The following is a 22445-nucleotide window of genomic DNA, read 5'->3' on the forward strand; positions in this document are numbered from 1 at the left end:
GAATTACATCTATAAGTGCTACTCTGTCGAATGTTTTGTTATCGAATGGGAAAACCGATTAGAACTTTTTAACTAAAGCTGTTATAAAAACCAAAAATATAGATTTGTTCTCTTCTGCTAAGATGAGAAAATCATCAAAACTATTGAGGAAAATAAGAGTATGAAAATAATGAGACGCAAACTCACAAATGGAAATAAAGAAATAGTCAAACTCAAGAATAGAAATGGCAACATCACATCAAACAGAGAACATTTGTTACAAATTGTGGAATCATTCTATGAGACATTATATAGCAACAAATCGACTCTAGATATAGTTAAATATCAGCAAAGGAAGGTTCAAAATCGGGGTTCCGAAGATATCCCAGAAATCTTCTTGAACGAAATTTACAAGGCTCTAAAAAAGATGAAGAATAACAAAGCTCCGGGGGAGGACGGTGTCGTCACGGAAGCGATAAAGATGGGAGGCTCAGTACTGATAGCCAAAATTCAAAAGCTCTTTAATCTATGCCTATGGAATTAAGATATTCCAACAAAGTGGAATAATTCAATCCGTACACAAGAAGGGAGATATAGCAGACCTGGAAAGATACAGACCAATCAGTCTCCTTAACCATCTTTATAAATTATACACCCGAATAATAACGAACAGATTAGAGACAAAGCTGGATTTTTACCACCCTCGGGAACAAGCCGGTTTCCGCCCTAATTACGGCACAAACGATCACCTGCAGTGCCTAAAAACCCTGATAGAAAAAACTAACGAATATAACCGTCCCTTGGCATTGATATTTGTAGACTTTAAAAAGGCGTTTGATACATTGGAACTACCGTCCATCTTAAGAGCACTACAAGATTGCACGGTCGACCACAGATATTGTAATATAATTATAAAATATTATGAAAATGCCACAACAACCATAAGTCTACATTCAGAAACTAATAAAATAAAGATAAAAAGGGGAGTCAGGCAAGGTGATACCATGTCACCAAAGCTGTTCATTACCGTTCTTGAGTATGCATTTAAAAGACTAACATGGCAACAGAAAGGAATATCCATCGATGGAGAAAGATTAAACCATCTACGTTTTGCGGACGATATCGTGCTTCTGTTAGATAATCTGGGAGAGATCAAAGACATGCTCCAAGAACTGAATGACATACTACAAGAAACTGGGCTGGAGATAAATTTTGAGAAAACCAAAATGATGACCAATATGGTTTCCAGCGAAGAGATACAGATCAATAACAACAAGGTAGAATTAATCGATAAATACACATACTTGGGTCATGAAATTAAAATAACCAGAGACAACCAAACGTGCAAGCTAAATAGACGAATCACGTTGGGATGGGCGGCATATGGAAGGATGAGAGACATTTTTAAAACAAATACCCCAATTCACCTGAAAAGGAAGGCATTTAACCAATGCATCTTACCAGTCTTGACCTACGGAGCAGAGACCCTAACTTTAACGAAAGCTACTGCCGAAAAACTGAGGGTAACACAAAGGCGAATGGAGAGATCAATGCTGGGCCTGACCTTGAAAGATCGCGTGAGAAATGAGGAGATACGCCGACGAACTGGCGTAGACGATATTGTACCGCGAATCAATAAACAAAAGTGGAGGTGGGCTGGACATGTTGCTAGAATGGAAGACGGAAGATGAACGAAGAGATTATTGGAGTGGAGACCAAGAGCCGACAAGCGAAGTCGAGGCAGACCACCCACCCGATGGACCGACGACCTAAGGAGAATAGAAACAAACTGGATTGCAGCAGCTAGAGATAGAGAGAACTGGAGACGTTTGGAGGAGGCCTATATCCAACAATGGATGTGAAAATGGTGCTGGATGATGATGATGGTGATGCTAAGATGCGTCGCATAATATATCGATTGTAATATTTCGGCCATTTTAACAGTACTCCCAGTTGCAAATCTGAAACAGGAAGTCCGAGGTCAAATTACTCACTTGTAATACTCTTATTTGACACCGCATTTTTCATTATATCTGTTTTAATAATGAAGAAGTTGTGTTAACGGACAGACATCAATAGTTCAAGGTTTTCACATTTTAATGTTGTAAAAAGGCTGAAAACAAAACTTAATTCCTACTGATGGCATTTTATATAATGTTAAAATTATCTTGATATATTCTAGATATTTCGCAGTAAAGGCATAGTTGATTATGATAGGAAACATATCATTATAATTATAAATGTCGTGTTGTATGCAAATATGCGTGGTTATCCGGAGGAATGGCGTAAAAGCTGTAATTAGCAAATATTACTCGGATACATCCTACAAACAATTCAGCCAAATATTCAATGGACCCAAATTAAATTTATGTTAAATCTGTAACTGAATCGAACCATTTCCAACTTAACGCTCAGTTTGTTAGTAGCTATTTGGATGTAAATAGAAATCATAACTTTTCTGTTAAAATAATTGCTGAATGTGAAAGATTATATTCCAAAAGGAATTAATTATTTTTTAAGTACTGTTTTGTCATTATTAAAAATATTAAAGTCATCCATATATCCACAAGGAAACTAAGTTACTGTAGCTGACTGTATACCATGTATTACAAAAAATTTATTTAAAAATCTTTTATAAAAGGTATATAATTAAAACATTAAAAACAAAATTTAATATTCTCAGACAAATAGCAGTCAATAATAGATATGATCATCAATAAACTCATCCATAGAAGACGTCTTAAAAAACTGCAGGAGACTGCGTTCCCCAGAGAACTTACCACTAAACCAAATTACGTTTCACTTCCATACCATCACGAGAGTCATTCTGAAAATATTCGAAATCTCATTAAATGTTTGGTTGAAAACATCCAAGTTTCTTTTAAAGTACCCAATAATTTGTGTCAGTGTATATCTAATTCCAAAGACCCCATCAATTATATGAACCATAGTGGTGTTTATAGTCATAGTCATAGTCATCTTTATTGATCCTTTAAGACATCCAAAATAAATGTATAGGATACGTCACTACAGAATTTGGTATAAAAAAACATTAATGTGTATAATACAATATTCACAGTGTAAAAAAAAATTGACAAAACATAAAATATATAAAATAACATTTTTACAAGTAAAATATGAAGCTATTGCAGTTTGTCCTCAAGATATTCATTTATAGAATAATATGCTTTTCTTAAGAGTAAATCTTTAACATTTTTTTTAAATTTACTTATACTATAGATAGTAACACTTTGTTACTATCTACTGAGTTCCCCCACAAAATTACATTGTAGCACATGTGGCTGTAAGCAAGGCTATAATAAACGTTCATTAATGCCGAGATGGGTAGTGTGTTTTTAATTCTAGATATAGCATAAAAAGCTTTATTCAATTTCATGTTCACTGAATTCACTTGCTCTGACCATTTGAGATTACAATCAATGAATACACCCAAAAACTTTGTAGAGTGAGTGGAAGATAACATATTGTTTCTATCGTGGATGGTTAAGATATAGTCATATTTAGATGAGTTGTATGAATGAAAATAAATAATTTGCGTCTTGTCAATGTTTAATATTAGTCTGTTGGTATTACACCAGCGTATAAAGCAGTCAACAACAGTCTTCATTGTCATTTTTAATTCCTCTAGTGTACGTGCAGAGACTATTAACGAGGTATCATCAGCAAACATTGATATTATAAGTGCCCTTATGTGATCTGGTAGGTCATTAATAAAAATTAGGAATAATAATGGTCCCAGCACGGATCCCTGTGGTACTCCTTTATTTGTCGTGTATGGTTCTGAGCTTGATTCTTTCATCTTAACAACACTCTTCCTGTCACTTAAGAAATTTATTATCCATTCTAGAAATATCCCTCTAAAACCAACGTTATATAATTTATTGCGAATAAATGTTATGTCTAAGCAGTCAAAAGCATGTGATAGATCAAAAAATAGTCCTGCCACGTGGTTTCTACTATCTAATTCATCATAAATACGCTCAAACAAGCTGCATGCAGCCGTGAGTGTTGACTTTTTTGATCTAAAGCCGTGTTGGGTTGGAGTTAATAAATTGTATTCTTCTATAAAATTTAACATTCTGTTGTATACAACCTTCTCTATTACTTTTGAAATTATGCTAAGGACAGATACTGGTCTATAATTTGAAATATCATGAGGGTCATTCTTTTTGAAGATTGGAATAACTTTTGCCATTTTAAATATGGATGGAAATTGGCTGGTTGTTATTGAGAGATTAACTAAATGGGTTAAAGGAATCGATATATGATCACTTATCAGTTTTATTATTTTTACAGATATGTTATCAATACCAGTACTAGGCTTATTTTTTAGTTGATCGATTGTATTTTTTATTTCAATTGAAGTTACGGGTAAAAAGAAAAATGTTTTGTTACACATTTTTGAGGTAGTACAAGAAGAAGGTAACGATGTGCCAAAATGAGTTTGAAGATTGTATTCTGTAATTGTAGCAAAATATGAGGCAAACGAATTAGCAATATCACAAGACTTGGTAATAATTTTATTATTATAATGTAGAATAATATCAGACCTGTTCTTTTGCCTACCAGTTTCACTGTTTACTAAATTCCAAATTGTTTTTGGTAGATTGTAAGATTGATTAATTAAGTCACTATGAAAGTTTTTTTTAGTATTTATTAATAGAGAATTATATTCTTTTTTTGCCTGTTTATAGGTATCTTGAGACTCGAGACTCCCTATATTTTTTGCTATCCAGTGTAGATTTTTTAGTTTTTCACTAGCGTGTCTTACCTCTTATAGACTAAAATGTTCAGATTGTGATGCCATCTACATAGGAAAAACATGTAGATCATTGTCTTCTCGATCTCTAGAGCACACAAAAAGAGAAAACACTTTCACTTTCTTTCAACATCTAAAAGAACATATCCACACCCTTAATATCTGAAAAGACCTATGACTTATGCACAATATCACCCAAAAAAATATTCTCAAACTAGACTTATATGAACATCTTGAAATTATTAAAGAAAAACTTTTCATCCATATATGTTTTTCCATCTTAAACTTTCTAGCTGACCTTTACGGTTTCGGTGTTAGTCCGTATTTGGAATATTTAAAAAAATATTTATAAATATATTTTTAATAAACAATAAACAAGCATTTTTTTCTCATCAGTCTTAGTTTTAATGGTATTTGTAATTTTCCCTCCCTGTAGACTTCACCCAAATCGGTAATTGTCCCAGAAGAGATTTTACTAACCCACACTCTCATTCAATTTCCCCAAAACTTTAACAAGCGCAAAGTTAAAAAGACCACTTGAGCTGGATCCCGTAATACCAAAAGAATTGACGCAGGACAAACCGCATGGCGCTAAGAACGGCTCAGAACTGAGCCGGCGTGTTTGTTTTCCTCTCTCTTTTCGGTGTTTTATCGAGCGAGAGCGATTCTAATGTTTACCGTGGATATATTCCTACTGATATCATCCGAACATTTTACCGACTTTCAAAATCCGATAAGCGTTTTCTCATAAAGTTTTAACACCACTTTGGAAGATATCACTCCAGGAAGTCGCCTTCCGCCCGCTAACTCGACTTCTTTTCAACTTTTCACTTTGTTCTACATAATGCATTATATTTTTGTTATGATCGTCGAGTCGCTTCTTTCATGTAATCAAATCTCGACGAAATTTGATGGATTATGCGACTTTTTAGAGGCATAATAGTTGTTCCTACAATATACGCCTATTTGAACATTTCTTTCCGCTTCGGTGACGACATTGTTATTTGTTTTCACAAACTTCAGAAAGTTTTGGAACCAAATTTTGGTCTAACAGTTTTTTGTTTTACACAAACTAAACAAAGTAAAGCATTTTATTAAAAACAGCTAAAGAAAAGACAAAATCTTTTTTTTATAACTTAATTGTTATATGGATTACTTATATATAAAACTATAAAAAACTTTTATCTAAAATTCTGTAGCACGAATATTAAAAAGTCCTATTGACTTTTATTACAAAATATGCAATTCAGTATGTAATAAAACTTGATGTAATAGAAAAAATTGGATGCACAAAGTACTATGTTCAAAAATTGGTTTTTATTTGGAAAAATACACATTGTTTTGTATAAAACTTAAGAGGGCGCTGGTTAAATGATATTAGATAAATAATAATGAAGAAAAAATGCAATATTTTGTGTGTAAATATATTAGCGAAAAATAGCAACTATAACTGTGAATGATTAACTAGCTTTAATCATTACTGTTGTCTGTACAAAGAATGTAGACTTACCTTTTGAAATATTGCGCTTTTGTAGCCAGTGGAATATCATTGATTCCACGTCGCGACCTCCGGGAACGCCGAGACTAGATAGGACGAGAACCGATAAAACTAAAACTGGGTGCGTTTCGTTCGCTGCCTAGTGATGACGTGTAAGTGTCTTGAGATCGTCAGGTCAGAAACCACCCTCTGTCCTCGTTTCGAGGTGGTTGGTAGCAAGAGGGTATACCCATAAATCACTCTATTGTATTGCGATTTTGAGTGGCGATAATTTAAGTTAATTGCCACGGTAATACGATACTTTACTCGTGTGTGTATTGGCGACACAAAAATAACAAAAGTAGTCAAATTCTTTGTACTTAAAACATAATAAATGAGACAGCCAGTTTAACAATTTTACGAAATAACAGGAAGCAATATATTTTAACAAAGTCGTTAGAATACAGCATTGAATTAGATCACATTATAGTACACTAAAAGAAAAATATTAAATGTAAAAATATGAAAAAAAAAAATAGTACATACTTTCCCAAACACACATAGTAAGTAAGAAAAACATAGTCAGATACAATTATTTACTATTCGAAAATGATACAAAAAGATATTACAATGTTATACAATTTCTCCTCGTTTGAAAATACTATAAAAGGCATTTGAAACAAGATACTTTTCGAAGTTTTCCAGGAAAAATGATTGTCTTCTAGAGTAACTCTAATCACATCTTTATCAACGCCTGTTGATTTTATAACATTGTTTTATAACATTTAAACAGAAATCACTAGAATTCACTTAAACTTACTAATATAGCCAGAATTTATAAATAAATAATCTTGCTACGTGCCTTTTGTCGAACATTTAAACGTTTTCCAATATATCTACTCCATCTTAACCGCGAAACCAGCCTTAAACAAATCCGGCACATACGCAATTACACATCCTCCTCTAAAAACTTATGCACCCCTGACATGGTACACCGTCGCGTTTCAAAACCATCCCCAGTTTTCACTAAGTGGATTTTTATAGCAGCGTACATCAATCTCTGTCGACATCAACTTTCCAATTAGATTAGACTACATTACTCTTCGTATTTTTCTTGAACGCGAGACCGGGAGAGCCGTGATCCTCCGAAAAAAAGCTCATTTAAATAGAGAATACATCTTCAGTGGAAGAAAAAGAGCGTTACAAATTTGCCGGCGAAAAACATACGAGAAAAAAGGGTTGGCTATAATTATAGATGTTTAATTAAATAATTAGGGTGATCCATATTATGTTGTGTGTTTTTTAATAAACTTTACTCTCAATTTTTACAAATGGTCTTAAATATTACATCTGTGAATTTACAAAAACCGTTTAAAAGTAAAAAACAAGAAAGTAAGGGTAGTATTTAAAATCCTAAAAAATATATTTTATTTAGTTATTCCATAGATATAATCGTTCTACCTGACAACCAACATACTGGCCAGCAGATAACAACAAAATTCCGGATCTTCTAGATTTTGCTCTATTTAAAAGTTGACCTAATGACTCGAGTAAGGATTTTTATCCCTACAAATTCTTACAAACACAGATCGAAACGAGACATCGCATCGGATTGTAAACATCCGCCGGGACAGCCACTATTTCTCTATCCTAGTTGCAATTAAGCCTTCTTCTTCTTCCTATGCCGTCCCCATTAACGGAGGTTGGCGACCACATTTTTAAAAGCTTCTCTGTCTTTTGCAACGTGGAATAATTCGTCTACAGTCATGTTTGTCCAGTCTCGAATATTTCGCAGCCATGACTTCCTCTTTCTACCTATTCCCTTTTTGCCATCGACTCTACCCTGCATGATGACCTGCAGAAGACTATATTTATCATTTCTTAGTATGTGTCCAAGGTATGCAGTCTTGCGTACTTTTATCGTTCTCAACAATTTTTTGTGTGGCAATTAAGCCACCATACTTAAATGATAAGTGCGTTTCTTAGTACAGACAACATTAATGAGTTAAGCCAGGCATTTTCGTGATTTTTTAATTATTTGCTAATTTATTCACAATCAAAATATTGCGTTTTTTTCGTTATTATTCTAGTCATTAAACAAGTGACCTCAGTAAGTTTTACATAAAACAATCTCCCATAACTGATTTTTTTTTTGTTACTTCTCTTTTTAATTTAGTAATAGTAGATTTAATTATCTGCAGGCAACAACCACTGTCAAATTACATACTAACAGTAATCGCATAAAAAAAGAACGGGGGGTTAGACAAGGAGACCCAATGTCACCTAAACTTTTTAATACGGTGCTATAACATGCTTTTAAGAATCTGGATTGGATGACAAAGGGAATAAAAATAGATGGAGAATATCTAAACAACTTACGTTTTGCCGATGATATACTTATAATAGCTGAAGATCTAGGTATGGCAAGAGAGATGGTACAGGAACTCGTTGTGGCTACAGAAAGTGTAGGTTTAAATAAAAATATCCCGAAAACAAAAATCATGACCAATTTGGTACCTACCCAACGAGAACATCAGTATTGGTGGAAAAGAAATAGAACTCGTAGATAGATATAAATACCTGGGACATGAAATTATGATTGGCAGGGATAACCAGACTCATGAACTGAAGAGAAGAATCGGCCTTGGGTGGGCAGCATTTGGAAAATTGAGAGAAACTTTTAAAAGTGAGCTGCCCACATGCCTAAAGAGAAAGGTATTTGATCAGTGCGTCCTCCCAGTCTTGACGTACGGAGCAGAAACACTTACCTTAACAAAAGCAGCAGCTACCAAACTGAGAGTCACGCAGAGAAGAATGGAGCGGTCCATGTTAGGAATAACTCTGCGAGACAGAATAACCAACGAAGACATCAGGAGAAGAACCGGAGTGACTGACATCATCGAGAAGATAGCCAGACTAAAATGGAGATGGGCAGGACACATAGCCAGAATGACAGATGGGCGATGGACAAAAAGGTTATTGGAATGGAGGCCAAGGGAAGACAAGAGAAGCGTCGGTCGACCACCTACAAGATGGACTGACGATTTAAGAAGACTCAATAAAAACTGGATGAGAGCGGCGCAAGATAGACGGGGTTGGAAACATGAGGAAGAGGCCTATGTTCAGCAGTGGACTCTTGAGGCTGGATGATGATGAGATTTAATTACGCAAGAATTGAAGGTACATCATCAACTAGCAAGGTGTAGATTCACAGATTCGTTAAGAGGGTCCAAAACGAGATTGCTGTTGATTCTGATTTTTATAAGCAAAATTTGTTTAGCGATGAAGCTAACCTTTGGTTGAATGGCTACATTAACAAACAAAACTGCTCAATTTGAAGTTAATACAATCCTCAAATGTATGTTGAGAAACTATGACATCCAGGAACACCGACTGGCCAAAACGTTCTGTCCGTTGATTCCGTTCTGAACTGATTACTGTCCTTTTTATTTCACAATTAAACAACTATGATGTACGGAGGCTGTCGTTTCAGTAAGATGACACAATATATCACACAGCTCGTGACACAATTGATTTATTGAAGAAAACGTTTGGTAACAGTATAGTTTTACGTTTCTGTTTACCGTGAATTGGCTTCCAAGATGGTGCGATTTAACACCGTTAGACTATTTTTTCTGGAGCTATCCGAAGTTGCTAGTCTACGCCGATAAGCATGACTCAATTGACCACTTGAAGAAAAACATTCGCTGCGTTATTTCCGATATACGGCGACAAATATTAGAAAAAGCGATTGGAAAATTGGACCTTTAGATTAGACTACGTGAGAGTGTCACAGGACGGTCGTATGCCAGAAATCATATTTAAATTATAATGCCAAAAGTTTGTCTTTCGAATCATATCAATTTCATGTCAATTTATAAAAATTACTTTTGTTTTATTTCATTTCAAATTTCTACACCCCTAAGAAAAACATCCTTATAATTGGAAGTAAAACATTTTTATTATTACTATCATTTTATGACTTTTACTAATGGGATTGTCAAGTTTACAGCAATTTTTTCATTTTAATTCCGATTTCAACATTTTTCGTCGGTGGAAAATTCTAATATACTGCCCACTAAGTGGCCAGCGACATTCTATCCTTGTCGGGTTTATTAAAACATCTCAAAAATTTAATATACTCCCACTGCCATCGTTCCACTTATCATCGAGTTCACCAACCCACTGAGGATTATTAGCACTCCAGTGTTCGATATTTCGTTAGTGGCACAGTCCGCACAAACCTCAAGTCCGATCCAGATCTCCAACCAGCACTACGGCTACGTCCTTTTCCGAGATTCCTTTTTATTTTTATGGACCGTCGCCAATTTGTCCCGTCATTATAAAATTTTGTTCGTGACTTCTTTATTTTTATTATCTATATCGAACGAGCGGAATGGGATATAAAAATGTAGTGAACGGGATTAACGGACAAATAACTAAATGCGTCGTGGACAGTTTCGGAATTTTTCAGCATTTCAGAGTATTTAGGAGCCTTTTCTTTGATATTATTACACATATATGGCATATTTGGAGTAAAAAAGCCAATCATAACTTTATCGAATATTTCTAAAAAAGAAATCAATAGTCGATATTGACTGTGACAATTAATTGATGCATGAACGTTTACAACATGTGCTTTCTTTAACAGTTACAATAATAAATAATAAACAATACTAAAAGTTACTATAGGTGAGAATAATTGTATTGTATGTCTTGCAGGACAAGAAAAAGTGCTTTGGTTCTTCTTTTGGATCAGTATTTTATTATAAGTAAAGCACTAGTATTTATGTGTACTTTTATTATTGTTTTTATTTCAGAAGTACTGGCAAATACTTCTATCTTTAATATTTTTTTACAAAAATAGCGCTAACTTAAAAAGCAAAAAAGTTAAGTGCAAATTTATGCCACATATGCCTACATCACAGTATGCATCTAGTTTAAATTTGTCATACTCAAGAGCAACTACTTGTAAACTTTCATACATAAATGTTCATAAACGTGAAAGTTATAGGGAAAAATAAAATTTTAAATTTTCTCTTTAACACCCTGTGTCTTTCTTAATATCATCATTTTATTAAAGCAAGTTGTTTCTACTGTTGAAATCTACTGTTTCTTTTTGTACAAATACTTAAGAACCACCCTGTATATTACACCATCTGAAAGCAGAGATTTCAACTAACAAACATCTTACCGAATTAAAAAAAAATTTGTTTCATATTATCAATATAAGATAAAAATGAAAATATTTTAAATAAAAAAAGATTGCGGTGCGTTTGGTATCAAAAAAGCTAAGTGATTCACCAAATGTTGTGAAAAAAATGGTTTTTTTCACATAACCTCAAAAAAATAGATTTGAGGTTATGTGATAAAAAGCGTAAAAAACGTTGTAAATCCTCTTACTATCCACAACTTTGTTAAGTTTTTTCTATTAGAATTGTAGATTTGCCGGAAATTTTGATAAAGTGTATTTTTTTATTTAAAAACTCACCCCTTCCACTTCACAACCTCATGTTGCCAGTAAATGATTTCTCCTTTAATTTTTAATATATTTTCTTCTTTTACAATGGGTTCCATATTGTTACTATTAATGCATAAATCCAAAAATTATCAACCCTTGTGTATCTGTCATATGTTGTTCGAAAATCGAATGTTTTGTCGAATTTATTCATAACCTTTTTAGATAAATTTGTCAGTATTTTTTTTTAATTCTGTTTTTAAAACATTGTTTAAAAATAAAATCAAATAACTGTATATCGAACTCATATAAAATCACAGCATTATACTAAATATAAAATATTAACCGTCCAATCTTCCGACAAACCCGATAAAATCCTCTAGCTCTCTAGCTTGACCATCATAGAGCAGAATGCAGTATTTAAACAAATCAACTGAAAAAACATATCAACTGTATAACATTGAAAAAAATACATCCAATACTGATAACAAAACAACAATCCATTGTCGAGATATATTTTGCTTTGTGATTTATCTAATGTAGTAAAAATAAACCCACATGCTTCAATTTGTTACCGATAGTTACACACACAAACTTTTTTTTATAAAAACGTTGATAAAACGATGTAAAATAAACTTGTAGTCTATAAAAACAATAACAATGTTCCACATAAATATTGTTTTATGCAAAAACGTCAAAGTTTTTCTATCGAAATCAAACACATGCAATTATACAGTGTGTTCAGCGTGTAGTATGGATACGAATTAATTGTTTCTGAATATAATGGTAAAAGAGTGTTGATCTTTTATTCCATTTTTTCTAATAGGCCATACTTAGATATTTAAAAAAACAAGATTGCATGCTCTGACATCCATTATACCATCATGCCCTATCCTCATTTACTAGACAACCAGTAGTTTTATCAAAACTCTATTTTTTTTTGTTTTATTCTGGTTTGCTTAGTGCATATATGTTTTAACTTTTTAAATACATTCAAAACACTTTTTCTCTTAACTCGGACATAGCCGGTCCTATATAGGATGTTAGAATGTACAGAGTATAAACATTAATTACAGTGGACGCCCAAACTGATGAACCAGCGCACAAACGGGATTTCGTTTACTTAAAAGTCGACACGCCCACTTACACTTTAAACCTTATTCTGGCTTACTGTCATTAGCGGAACTACTTGTCAGTAACGATTGTATATGAACAGATGTAACTATTTTTGTTGTGTGTGTATTGGCAAAGTGACTGGTGATTTGGATAAGTCTGCCATCGTGGAAAATAAAAAGTGTAGATCCGTGATATCAGGACAGAGTCGTAAAATAATATTTAATGTATTTAAATACTTTGTTGAAACAAAAAAAAGAAGAGGTTACTTAAGAAGATATCAAACGTCAAACAACACAAGCAAAAGGTAAAAATATTATGTAGTTTATTTATAATGAAACGGAGTTTTCAATATTTTTATATGTTAAATATTTTTACATAGTATTTATGTACATTTTACATACAAGTTTTTTTTTATTTTTCCATGTATATAAAAACCAGCTTACTAAAAAATGTACAAAAATATAACAATTTTGTGAAATAAGAATAAGAAATTCTTGGTATATTTCATTACAATAAATCTACTGACCTTTAGCACAATAATTAAATTCATGGAATATCAACATAACTTCGTTTTCGTTAATCATATGTAAAAATCCTATTAGAAATGCTAACTACATGTAATTCCTAACTTTTTAACTTCCTAACTAACGTTTTTAAAATGATATTATTTTTATGCAAATATTTTAACAATATTTTTTTTTTATTTTTTAAAATTTTAAACTGTTTGTCCTTGTGTCGTGTAGAAGTGTTAATGTACAATTTTATGTTTATGGCATTCTCAATAAATTTTTGGATAGGCCAAATTTGACGAAGGTAAGTCTAAAACGTTATATTACATAAAAAACTTTTACCAACCATCAACTTCGAGTTTTTATCGAAGTTAAATAATTTTCTTCAGCTGAAAAAAAGTTTCTTGGCTTATTTCAGATGCCCCTGTTGATGCTCTAGGAGAGAAAGTACTTGGACAAGATTTAATAAATAAAGTGTGCTCGATATCTGCCTCTCATTTGATAAAAATTATGTTATTTGTTTGTTTTTATTATAAAATGACTTCTTTAATAATTTTCTTGGTAAAATAAATTTGAAGAAATACGAGCACTGTTTTTCTTTACACTCTATATAGTGTAAATTTTGAATGTGATGAGTTGAGACGGTTGTACTGAAAAATATGGACTTTTAATTTTTTAGATAACAATATGCCCTTTATATTTAAAAAAAAATTATCGATGACGTCACATCTGCTAAGATTTTTTCAAAAAGTTTAAAATACAAAAAATAAAAATAAAACAGTTAAATTAAATTAAAACAGAGTTTTACCTCTGAAAATAATTAAGGCATGAGATAATAGTCCGTTTCCACACTTTATAATTTTTTTTAAACGAATTTTTTACTAAATTCCATGTAGGTACTTATATAAAACATTTTTACCATTCTCGAATTATCCCATCCATAAAAAAAAACTGGCTCCTTAATGCAGAGTGGTACAAATTACTCATATATCACGATTATTGGTGATAAATAACTTATTTCCGGCTGTACTGATAACAGTAACCAATCCAAACATTTATAGACAGTGATAGTAGATCCTCCTTCTTTACAAGTAACTAATAATTGAAATATTAAGACGGTACAGTGGGTGGATCAAATAAACATAACTGTAGTACCGCCTATAGTTATTGAATTTGAAGAAGTGCTTAGTGTGATTTTAAATTTTGGATAGGATATGTTAATTCTTATATAACTTATATAATTCTAGTGTTTGCATTTATTTTTTGGTTGATTTTGTTTCTGTATTTCATTCTTTTATAGGTAATTATTTGATATTTTATTTTATTGATTTTTATCTTTTAGATACATAATAAAATAATGTGCTGTTATGTGTATCTACGATCTAATGATTGTGGTTGTTCTGTCTATTGATTTTAATATAAGTATAATATAAGTAGTATAATATAATATATCTTAAGTTCCTGGATTTAAAACTCTTGGAAATATTTACCAAAATATTATTTAGTTATTGATAGACTTTCCCACATAGTGCCGACGAATCTTCACTACTGTTTTAGCAAATTTCTGATTTGTACAGGTCTGTTTTGGGCTCCAACATGGGACGACCTTGGAACTTAAAAAAAAACACTAATCAATTATCACCACAACAATGTTACGAACTCCATAGACCGACCACAGAAAGAATAATTTTGCAACTAAATAGCATATCTGACAAAGTTGCAACCACAACAATTCAAATATTTTATATATATAATGATAATGAGGTTAAATGCAGATAATATAAAGATAAGAGGCGTGTTTTTTAAGTAAGTACCGTTTTGGAATTAAAAAAAGACGTGCAAAGATATGGCAATAATTTTATTTTTACATAAAAGCCTGTACCTTAATCTACTTTTCTACATAATTTCCGTGAATATCGAGGCACTTGTCATAACGTGGCACCAGTTTTTGAATACCATCCTGATAAAATTCTGCCGCCTGACTTATTAACCACTGCATCACAAATGTTTTGACTTCGTTATCGTCTTGAAGACGTTGACTGCCCAGGTATTTCTTCAAGTGCTGGAACAAATGGTACTCGCTGGGCGCCAGATCAGGGCTGTATGGAGGATGATCTAGAGTTTCCCATTTAAACGATTTGATGAGATCTTTGGTCTGATTAGCCACATGTGGACGGGCATTGTCATGCAGCAAAACGATACCCTTACTCAACTTGCCACGTCTTTTGTTCTGGATTGCACGACGCAGATTTTTCAATGTCTCACAATAAGACGCTGCATTGATTGTCTCATTACGAGGCAGAAACTCCACTAGCAATACTCCTTTTCTGTCCCAAAAAACTGTGCATATGATTTTCCGGGCAGAAATTGTTTGCTTAAACTTCACTCTTTTGGGTGATGATGAATGTCGCCATTCCATGGATTGTTGTGTCGATTCTGGTGTGACGTAGGCCACCCACGTTTCGTCACCAGTAACAATTTGGTCTAAAAAATCTTCACCTTCACTGTGGTACCGCTCAAGGAAAGTCAATGCACTGCCTAAACGTTGGGTTTTGTGCAAATCCGTCAACATTTTTGGAACCCAACGTGAACACAATTTCCGGTAATTCAAGTTCTCGGTAACAATGCGATACAAAACACTACGAGAATACTGAGGAAAGCAGTCGGACAATGATGAAATTGTAAAGCGTCTTTTTTCTCTCACCTTTTCGTCCACTTTCTACACCAAATTTTCATTGACGACCGAAGGACGCCCACTCCGTTCTTCATCATGCACATTTGTGCGGCCATCTTTAAATGCTCTCACCCATTTCCTTACCATGCCATCACTCATAATGTTTTGTCCGTAAACTTCAACGATCTCACGATGAATATCGATCGGTTTTACGCCTTTAGCACTAAGAAATCGTATAACAGCCCGTACTTCACAATCAGCGTGACTCACGATTGTTGGAGGCATCTTAAACACTGGAGTAAACAAGTATACAATGAAGAATCAGACTGTAATGGCGTCAGTGCGTAGACAAGAGATGTAGGTAACCAGCGCTTATGCGCGGAACGCCGACCGTAGCGCTGCGGCGGCGGAATCGCAAAACGGTACTTACTTAAAAAACATGCCTCGTACTTATGATCCAAGGCAAGGTAGAACCCAAAACCACGAAAGAAAGATTTCCAAAAGTTATATCGACCAGATCACAATAATGACGGAGATTATTTAAAATGGATCCCGACACTATTTCCCTATTTTCAGATGATAATAAAGTAAAATTAACGACATGTTTTGTCTTATTTCACTGTTATTTTTCGTAAAGAATTATTAAGATATATTCTGTTTAACGTATGACAACAAAATAATATAAAAAAGAACCTTCAGATTGTCGTGATAAATAAATTATATTAAATAACACTTTATAAAACCCTTTACCAATTTTGAAACAGCTTTAATAAATTGTTTCTCTTCGAAAATCATTCTTCTTTAAGTGGAAAATCCAGTTGAGGGGTGGTAGTTGCATACGTTTCCAACGATGCGGTCAGCTGCGAATGGACGTGAGACTGACCTAATTAATTGCAGGCGGTCAGACTGCTGGCCACCTTTAAGAGAAGTTTTTGTGAACCCACGAATGTGCGGCGAAGCCCTCGATGCGGGGGGCGTTTACACTTTTAGGTCATTCCAACTAACATCTCTTTAAAAAGAGAATATTATGACTGTAGATTTACACCATAATATCATTGATTTAAAGAAAAAAAAAACAATAAAATAGAAGTTCATGAATTAGATAAAAAATCAATTGAAAAGATACTTTTCTAGTATCTAGTCGAAAACCTGTTGAACTAACTAAATGAATATGCAATATGCTCACCAAAATTCAACACAAGGCACACACATTTATCTGTTAATGAACAGCTATGTGCCAGTGAACCTGAAGTTAAGAAAAGCGTGGTTGAAATTTTGACTGTTAATTAACAAATGTGGTTAAGATTTAAAGTACTTTGAAGTACTTGACATATAACCTCATCACCAAGCAGAGGGTGGGTTTAAATTTAATATTACATACCTAAAAGTATTAAAATAATCAACACAATGTCGATAATTACAAATTTAACTGTTCGGGAACAATATGTCCCCACTCGAAACAGCACTCACATAAATTTTGGTCTGCAAACGCCAGCCAACTGAGTTCAGATACCGGAAATCCAAATTAACTATTTAAATGAGAATAACATGCAAGACATGGCTGTCTGAAACATAGAACATTAAAATTGGTAAATACATTTCGATGCCAAATCGTGAACATACCTTAACATCTCTCGAAGTATCTGGTTGGGGTGGTCTTCTATATTAGCTTATTTGATTCTGGCTTTTTCTTCCATCATATCCAGTAGCCTTATTTATTTTATGTCTTTGAACACGAAAGGTTCAGCGACGTAAGTAGTCACATTTGCAGCTTCTCTAGGGCAGCAGATTTTTGCTGCTTGTATCTTCTTTTTTTGCTATGACCAATGTATTCACATACAAGAGATGCGTATGTAAATATTGGTAGTATGATGCTGTCTATCATTTTTCATTTTGTTTTTATAGCTAGTTTGCTTTTTCTTCCTATGAGTCCTTTTAATGCGGTTTTGGCCGTTGCTGCTAACGCGTTAACATGTGGCGTACATGTTAGACCTTGGTTCATTATGATTCCTACGTATTTGGCTTTGTTTTGCCATTCGATGGATCTATCTTGCCATGTGAGCTGTTCTTCTGGGTTAGCCCTTCATCTTTGAATATAACCACTTGGGTCTTGTTTAGATTTATTGCTATTTTCCAGTGTATACGAGTTTTTCGTTTCATATTTAGTACCGTCTGTAGATTTCTTACGGTTATATCAAGGTTCCTGTGTTTAACCTCGATTTTAGTGTTATCTAAATAAAGACTGAGTAGTGTTTTGGGTATTCTTGGAACGTCTAATGCATATATACTATATAAAAGGGGCCATAAGACTGCCCCTTATGGTAATAGAGCTTCCGGGGTTCCGCGTTCAGAAACAACTGAACCTATCTGAACACTGAACTTCCGGTCTCTTAGGAGGAGATGAGTTTCACCATTCCTTTGCTGTATACATAGTCACTAATTTTATATTCTTTATATCACACCACAGAATAAGATAATTCTTTATACCACACTCTATAGTAGGCTTCGCTTACAACCTAGAAGGCTGCTGCTGTATACAGCTTGTCGATAAATGCAGCTGCTTTGTATTCTGTAAGCGTAAGTACTTTGCCAGAATGTTGAGCTCTGAATCTAAATTGCGCTTCTGAGGTTAATTCTAGCCTGCTTGTTGCTGATTGCAGTCCGGTTTGGACGACTCAACTATCTTGCTTACTGCTGGAACTAAGCTTATCGGTCTGTAATTTTCCAGAAATTTGTGGTTCTTTCCCGGCTTCGGTATCACGATTATATGTGATTCATTCCATTGCTTTGGGAAAAGCTTGTATATTAGTATTTTATATTGTTTATTAGGTTTATTTAATATTTAATTGCTGTCGAAGAAAGATACATCAGAGTGCTATTATTGATTTTCGTCTGGACCAACTGCTTTTCTTAGTAAACTTTTTATAATCAGTTCACTTATTTCTCTATGTGATATGGGATTTATTATTTCTTCTTGTTTTTTGGGCATTTTTATTTCTGTTTCTTCAACTTCCTCGATTAAGTCTATCTTCGTCTTGGTAATAATTCAGTGTACACACTTTCTTAAGAGTCCTTCTTATCACCTAAACTTTCTCTTCTACAAACTAAACGATTTCGTTTGTTTATGTGTCGTGCGGGAATGTTTTTTCTATCGTTTTTTAATGCACCTTCGAGCCTCTATATTTCTTGCATATTTCGATCCCCTTCCTCCATTTAACTTACGTAATTGTCCCACTGTTGCCTTCTATATTCTAATAATGCCTGTTGACTTGTATATGTAATCATTACCCAGCATTTTTTTCTATATAACAAAGTAGGCGTGGAAGCGGTTAATAATCTTTGCTGTTGCAAAATAACTTTAATCATCGAAGTTATTTCTAAAATATCTTCTACATAATTTAATGCGATAAATAACGAAAGCACAAAAACTAATCTCATAAGACTACAACGGGGAGTAAGACAAGGAGACACCATCTCTCCCAAACTATTTACCCTTGCTCTAGAAGACATTTTTAAGAAACTAGAATGGAACAATAAGGGTATCAACGTCGACGGATCATACTTAAACCACTTGCGATTCGCAGATGACATAGTTTTAATAGCCGATAATATCCTAGAACTAAATGATATGTTACAACAATTAAATGCAGTTTGAGGAGCGGTAGGCTTAAAAATGAACTACAGCAAAACAAAAATACTGAGCCGAAACCAGACAAGTATAATAATACAAAGTCATACCATAGAAAATGTTGAACATTATGTATATCTAGGTCATGTTATCAAACTAGGAAAACCAAATCAAGATTCTGAAATTAAAAGAAGAACACAACTGGCATGGGGCGCTTTCGGCAAATTAGCATATATCTTGAAAAACACCTCCATTCCTGTAAACTTAAAGAAAAATGTGTATAACACATGCATACTACCAGTTTGTACTTACGGCTTGGAGACAGTAGTCCTTACCAAAAAGTTTGCTAAAAAATTAGAAACAACGCAAAGAGCAATGGAACGAATCATGCTTGGAATATCACTAAGAGACAAGATTAGAAACACCGAGATAAGACGTAGAACGAAGATTAGGGATATTATGAAAGAAATTACAAAAATGAAATGGCGCTGGGCAGGTCACATAGCCCGATATAATGACAACAGGTGGACACGGAGAATTCTAGAATGGAGACCAAGGACGACAACAAGAAGCATGGGAAAACCTCAAAAAAGATGGGTAGATGACATAATAACAGTGGCAGGCAAACAGTGGATTGGATTGGCGCAAGATAGAGAAAGATGGAAGCAATTGGGAGAGACCTACATTCAGGAGTAGATGGAAAATGGTTGACAAAGAAAAAAGAGACATAATTTAATCAACATCTTATAGATGGTATTTATAATTAAAATTATGGAAAAGACTATCCCTTAAGAACGAAATACACTCGGTTTTAATATGTATGTCTGCAATATACATATTTTAATCTAATTTGATTATGCACTATAATCTGTACATATTTTTACAATTAAAAAAATAGTTTTCAGAGAATGTTAAGCTTAAGCCGTTGTGTTTGGTTTATTGTTTCTTTCAGTTATTTTTATGTGCAATAATCTGTTTATGTAAACACTAATGCGTCTGTCCAATATATGTTGAACTATTCTTTACAATTTACTTTATAAACTTTATCTGATTGACTGGCTCTAAGACTGAAGACAACTTGTATTAAAGTTGTTTTTTTTTGTTTAAGTTATAATGAATATGTTGATTTTTTTTACGATTTTTTTATTTCTTTTTGCCACGACTCTTATCCTATATAAATTTCAGGTAACTAAAGATAGTTCAAACACTCCTGACCATGGAGCTGCACGAAGGCGGAGTCAAATTCACGTAAAGACAGAAAGGTTCTATTGTAAGTGGAATTATACAGTGCACAGTACAATGCGTTTCGCATGGAAGTGGGGACTAAACCAAATTTCGTCTACTGCGCCGTGGTCAGGAGTGCTTGCACTATCTCTACCTTTAATATGTCCCTTATGCTCATTTATTCTAACTTGCTGGTTGTTCAGGATTTTGATCTATCCATTTTTCACTTAAATGCTTCTTTACTTGGTTTGCTGCAAGAATGGTCCATAAATTTAATTTTTAGATTAAATGGTGGTTGACTTCTGCTCGTAAAGAGATAAATAAATTATACCTGAATAAAACCACACAATATTCCTTATAATAAAAGTAGTCTTACATGAGCATGTTAAATTTTCATAAAATTTTTGCTCTACCCTTTAGCATAAACCATCCACCCCTGTGATATACGGCAACGGATCCCAGCCATCCTAAGTCGTCTCGTTATAAATACATATATAATTCAAACTTAACCTGGATAAACCTATTTTCTTGTCGTTGTCTCCATAAATCCAAATTCTAGTAGTTTTACATAACTAGCGGTGAAAGAGAATATATAAAATTATTCTTGTCGTTTTTAGCGAAAAATATGATTTTCCCATGTGTGGCTAAGATATAGGATCAATATAAATTTTAGAAACGGCCTGGAAGGATGACGGGAACGGTCCAGTAAAATATTATCTCGTCTAGTTAAAATGACAAAGTGAGGTCGGCCCATGTTTTTCGAAACAAGGGCTTTGACCACGTTCTATTAGGTCAGTGGGGATGTAGGGTGGTCTGTCCGAGTAAAAGATCTCGGGCAATATGTCTTTGTGCGTTGATATCTTAGGGGAAGACTAATTCGACTTGGTGGGTTATCACAAGGATTTGTAGATTTTTTCATTTAGAAGACCATCATTTTTTTCTGGAAGGATTTATTTAAAATATTTTAATATGTTGTATAAAAAAACATACAAATACAATTTAACAAAAACTGAACAACGTGACAATCTATCAAAAATCTTGTTCCTATAATTTTTCTCATCTTTCTTTATTTCACAGTAATTAAGCAATTGCTGGTTGCTGTTGAAACAATCTAAACTACGGTTTTTCATATGAGTCCTACACACTTTTCTTGTTTTTTATTTTTAATCTCTACAGGAGGAAATTACCTCAATTTATCGAGTGACTCATGTTTTAATGGTATTTTATAAGCCAGTAAAATTGGACGTTTAACCTTTAGAAAAAAAAATATATTTTTTCTTAAGTACCATGGCGGGGTCAAAATTGACCCCCCGCGTTTTTAATGCCAAGTTTCGCTACCGAAACATAGATTGAGCATTGAGCGCTTTCTGCTAATCTTCGACCGGTAGGTGATTTATCGATCTACGAAAATTCCGTTAGTTTATCTGTTACTACTGCAGAGTTAGGCACGCGTGGGGTCAATTTTGACCCGCTTATGGTATAAGTGTTTCTAGTGCAATTAACGAGTAATTTGAGATGGCGGGGTGTAGTCGCAATAAACGTCCTCTGACACAGAAAGAACTTGAAGAGGAGGGACAAAAAATTATGGACAATGGACTAG

The sequence above is a fragment of the Diabrotica undecimpunctata genome, chromosome 6 (assembly GCF_040954645.1).
Source record: "Diabrotica undecimpunctata isolate CICGRU chromosome 6, icDiaUnde3, whole genome shotgun sequence".
In the NCBI taxonomy this organism is placed as follows: Eukaryota; Metazoa; Arthropoda; class Insecta; order Coleoptera; family Chrysomelidae; genus Diabrotica; species Diabrotica undecimpunctata.